The 5,000-nt window shown below is 41.5% G+C and overlaps 2 protein-coding genes and 1 pseudogene across 2 annotated transcripts in view; 2 read left to right on the top strand and 1 right to left on the bottom strand.

Annotated features, from left to right (window-relative positions):
- The window catches only part of LOC133933439 (zinc finger protein 260-like), a 627,571-nt gene that overhangs the window by 378,589 nt on the left and 243,982 nt on the right, over positions 1-5,000 (top strand). The window lies entirely within an intron of this gene.
- LOC133933462 (histone H4-like) overlaps positions 1-5,000 on the bottom strand; it is a 556,161-nt gene that overhangs the window by 529,809 nt on the left and 21,352 nt on the right. The window lies entirely within an intron of this gene.
- LOC133944159 (5S ribosomal RNA) overlaps positions 4,942-5,000 on the top strand; it is a 119-nt pseudogene continuing 60 nt past the window's right edge.

The raw sequence follows: 5,000 nt of genomic DNA, 5'->3' as shown, positions 1-5,000 counted from the left end.
TACGGCCAATATCGGCTATCAAACGGCGCAAGTGGCCGGGGACGGAGATTGTGGACGGGACAAGATTTTTAAAAGTCCGCTTCAATGAGCAGGTAGATCACTCCCGTACTCGACCAAGTTAGAGACACTCAGAGGTACTTTAGGGTAATACACGACCGACAGGTGCGGGTGTGCCGACTCTGCATCAAGCCAGGACACATCTTCAGGGAGTGCCCTGATTTCAAGTGCTTCAGGTGCCAGAAGACTGGGCATTATGCGCGGGAGTGTGAGGAACAAAACGCAGCGGCGAGAGAGGAGGAAGAGGAGAGAGGAGAACAGATGGAGGAGAAAGACGGAGAGAGCGATGACGGAAGGGGAGCTGAAGAGAAGGCGGAAGGTGGGAACGAGGAAGCTGAAAGAGAACGGGAAGGGCGGTATAGATCTGACAGCGGCGACAGTGTTGAGAAAGACGGTACGAACAGCTGATGGAGCAGGGGGGAAAAGCGGAGGACGATGATGCGGCGGAGGCTACAGACGATGAACAAGGGAGATCAGAACAACAGGTGGAAAAAATGGACGAGGAGCAAAGAAAGGAGGGCAGAGGACAAAAGAGAGGGAAGAAGAAAAAAGAACAGGGACTGACCGCCAAAAGGAAAGCAGAGGAGGAGAAGACACGGGGAGAGAATAAAGGACAGCGGTCTGGCATGTGAGTCTTGCTTTAGTTTGTGGTTTAAATATTTTCTTTCTTTTAGCTCTCATGACCACAGTAACTTCTGTTAATGTGAATGGTTTAAGGGACAGAGGCAAACTGAGGTCACTTTTAAATATATATAGAAGTGACATCCTATGCATACAGGAGACAAATTGGGATGACGTAAAAGTTATGGAGGTGAGGGAGGTGTGGGGGGGGGGGATTTATTATAATAACGGGGCTAAGAATGCAAGAGGGGTGGCTATAATGATTAAAAAACATAGGGTAGATGAGATAAAAGAGATGTATAAAGATAGGACAGGGAGGATAATAGTAATAGAGTTTAAGTATCAAAATGTGTTGTTTAGACTAATTAATATATATGTTCCGAATATAGAAATAGATAAAAGAATTATAATAGCGTAGCTGAAAGGGCTAGTGATTGGAAGATGTATAATAGTTGGGGACTTTAATACTAAATGTAGCAGGCTAGATATAGGGCAAGGTGTAGTGTTCAGATGGGAAAAATCGAGGGAGAACTTGTTGGACATGATGAAGGACAAAAATTTAGTAGATGTGTGGAGATATGAGAATCCAGAGAGGAGGGAATTCACCAGGAGACAAATGAGGGATGGTGTATTGAAACAAAGCAGGATAGATTTGGTTTTAACACAGGGAGAGAATATAAAACATATAGACAGAATAAGACATGAAATAAATGCACTGAGTGACCACGACGGGGTGAGATTCAGAATTAAAGTAGGGAGAGAGGAGATAGGGGGAGGGATGTGGATTTTGAATGCAGGTTATATTGAAGAGGGCGAATATAAACAACAGATTAGGGAGTTATTAGATATGGAGAATGAGAAAATTAAAGAATACGTTGCCAATAGGGCAGATACTCAGATTGGGGAGATATGGGAGAAGGTGAAGAATAAGATTAAATCAATAAGCATTTGGTACAGTAAGAAAAGAAAAGTGAAAATGATGAAGAAAGAGAAGGAGTTGAGGGAAAGACTGAGGGGGGAGCTGAGTAAAGCGGAGAATGATGAAGGTTACAGCATGGAGAATTATATAGAGGCAAAGATGGAACTTCAGGGATAAGAGGCAGAGAAATGTAGAGGAGCAATTTTACGGAGCAAGGCAAAATATGCGCTGGAGGGAGAAAGGTGCACAGCGTATTTTCTGGGACTAGAAAAAAGCAAACAAAGCAGGACATATATACACGAAATCAGGAATAAGGAGGGGGAGGTAGTAGCAGACTATGTGGCCATACTGGAGAGGGTGCAAGAGTTTTATGGGGAGTTATATCAGAGAGGTGGATTAGAGGAGGACAGTATAGTGGAGGTACTGGAAAGTGTAGAAAGCAAGCTGAGTGTGGATGATAGTGAATGGTGTGACAGAGATATAAATAGGAGTGAGGTGATGGAGGCGATAGAGGGCCTGAAGAGCGGGAAGAGTCCTGGGAGTGATGGGATAGGGATTGAATTTTATAAAGTATATAAGGAGCAGATGGCATCTATTTTAGTAGAGGTGTTCAGGGAGACTGAGAAAACAGGGATAGTGCAGGGTAGGATGGTAGAAGGTGTGATTACCTTAGTGTTTAAGAAGAAAGGAAGTAAACTAGACTTGCAGAATTATAGGCCTATAAGTCTGCTAAATGTAGATTACAAAATTTTGACCAAGGTGTTGGCTAACAGAATAAAACGAGTGATAGGGGATATAATTAAAACATCTCAAAGTTATAGTATACCAGGTAGGGATATAGCTGACACAATAGCGACAGTTAGGGATACAATAGAATTCATGAAGAGAGACGGGGCCGGGGGAATAGCGTTAGCTATAGACTGGAATAAAGCGTTTGATAGGGTGGAGCATGAGTTTTTATTTAGATCACTGGTGAGATTTGGATTTGGAGAGAGATTAGTGGGGTGGGTGAGGAGGTTGTACGAGGGTGCAAGGAGCTGTGTCAAAGTAAATGGAGTGCTGACTGACAGATTTTGTCTAGGGAGATCGATAAGGCAGGGATGTCCACTATCGGCATTGCTCTATGCCATTGTGGCTGAGCCCCTGGCCTTACTAATTAAAAAGGACGCAAGAGTTCGGGGAATACAACTACCATCTGGGAGCGTGCATACAATAAATCAATATGCAGACGACACAACAGTAACAGTGAGGGATGGGAACAGTGTGAAAAGGGTGCTAGAATTAGCAGAGATATATGGGAGAGCTTCGGGCGCTAGAATAAATAAAGAAAAATCTGAAATAATGTATATAGGCAACGTAGAGAGAGAGGAAGTAGGTTTAAGGGTGGAGGATAGGTATATTAAAGTGTTGGGCATATATTTAGGTGTTGAAACTACAGAGGCAACTAAGGCAACATGGACAGGAGTCATCAACAAAATAAAAACTGTATGTGGGAGGTGGAAGGCAAGGAAGCTCAGGTTAAAGGGAAAGGTGACAGTGGTTAATAGTTTGCTACTATCAGGCTGTGTGTATGTGTTGTCTGTATTAGAAATGCCAATGTGGGTTAAAAATGACCTTAACAAAATTGTGTGTGATTTTATATGGGAGGGGAAGGGGGTTAAGATTGCACAGGGGACACTCGTGGGAAAGAGGTGTGAAGGAGGGCTGAATTTATTGGATATAGAAACAAAAAAGACAGCAGTAAGGATTAAAACGGTGAAGAAATATATTGTGGGAAGATATAAATATGGGTGGAAGGATTTCATGGAGAAATATATGAATGATGTGGGTGGCATAGGACAGTATGTGTGGTACATGGGCCTAAAGCAGTCAATGACGACAACTATACCAGAATTTTATAGAGAGGTCTTTGAAGCCTGGAGGAAATTCTTACCTAAGATGCAATATGAATGTGAGAGGATACAACCGTTGGTAAAACTGCCCCTGTTTCTAAACGAAAAAATTAAACACAATGGCAAAACATTGTATGAGCCCAAATTCATAGAAGGAGGGATTAGACAAATAAAGGACATCATTTATGAGGTCATCCCAGGATTCTTAAGAAATAATTGCATATATGATCAGGTATGTGAGCTCGAGGGGATGGAAAATAGAGAGAAAATAAATAAAATATATGAAAAGATTAAAACAAGTATACACTTAGAGTGGGCCAAGATCATCAAAAGTGAATGTGTGGTGAAGGGAGAGACAAGCATGCCTGAGCTATATGTGATGGAGAATGAGAAAAAGATTAAAATGGGAGATATGAGTGTGAAGAAAGTATACAGATGGTTGATAGGGGATGTGATGAAGGAGCCGGCAGCTGAGAAAGTGTGGAGCAGGGTGTTTGTGGGTATGAATGTAAAGAAAATATGGTCAAATATGGGGATAAGGTATAATAGTATAGAGTGTGAGAACAACGATTTCTTAATTAGACACAATAGGATTTATACAAACGTGGTGCTAAATAAGATTAATAATGATGTAAATGCGATGTGTGATGTTTGCAAAAGTGGTCATGAGAGTTTTTTACATTATTTTTTGGACTGTGGGGAGTTAGTTGATTTCTTTGAGTTTTTAAAAGCACTTTTGAAAGAAAACTGGGCTGCTGAGCTGGACTTGGAGGGAGGGTGGAGGACAATGTTTTTGTTTGGTACGTTTGAAAAAAGAAAAGACGTTAATTTTTGTCTAATGAATTTTGTTTTGAGCCATGCCAGACTCGCGGTCGTCTGCAGGAGGAACTACGCACACTTTGAGGGGCGGAAAGTGAAAATAAAAAGTTTGTTTAAATCAATCATGAAAAGAGATGTTAACTTGATGTATAAGTATGGAGGGGAGAAGGCGGAGAGTTTCTTTGTGAGTGGGAGTAAATTAATTTCTGAAGGGGAGGGAGGGGAGATATTGTTTAACTGGTGAAAAGACTGGGGCATGCAGATTGAGCTGTATTCTTTAATTTGACGTAACATTTGTCCTGTAAGCATTAGAATTGAGTGAGTGTTTGTGTAGGATGGACAAGAGAAGGGGATTAAGTTGGGTTTGTAAAAGGTTTTTTTCTCAGAGATGATTTATGTAAATAATACCCTGTGTTATAGCTTGCTGTAAATGTGTGAACTGGAAAATAATAAAAAGATAAAAAAAAAAAAAGAATACGCCCGATCTCGTCTGATCTCGGAAGCTAAGCAGGGTCAGGCCTGGTTAGTACCTGAATGGGAGACTGCCTGTGAATACCAGGTGCTGTAAGCTTTTTTCCACTTTAACCTGACGTATTTACTTATATAAATAAGGTTCAGAGGGTGGACTCATTCGCTTACTGCCACACCAACCTGAATAAGCCCTATCTCGTCTGATCTCGGAAGCTTAGCAG

Source organism: Platichthys flesus, chromosome 22 (assembly GCF_949316205.1).
Source record: "Platichthys flesus chromosome 22, fPlaFle2.1, whole genome shotgun sequence".
Taxonomy (NCBI): domain Eukaryota; kingdom Metazoa; phylum Chordata; class Actinopteri; order Pleuronectiformes; family Pleuronectidae; genus Platichthys; species Platichthys flesus.
This window is presented reverse-complemented; position numbering and strand designations above follow the sequence as displayed.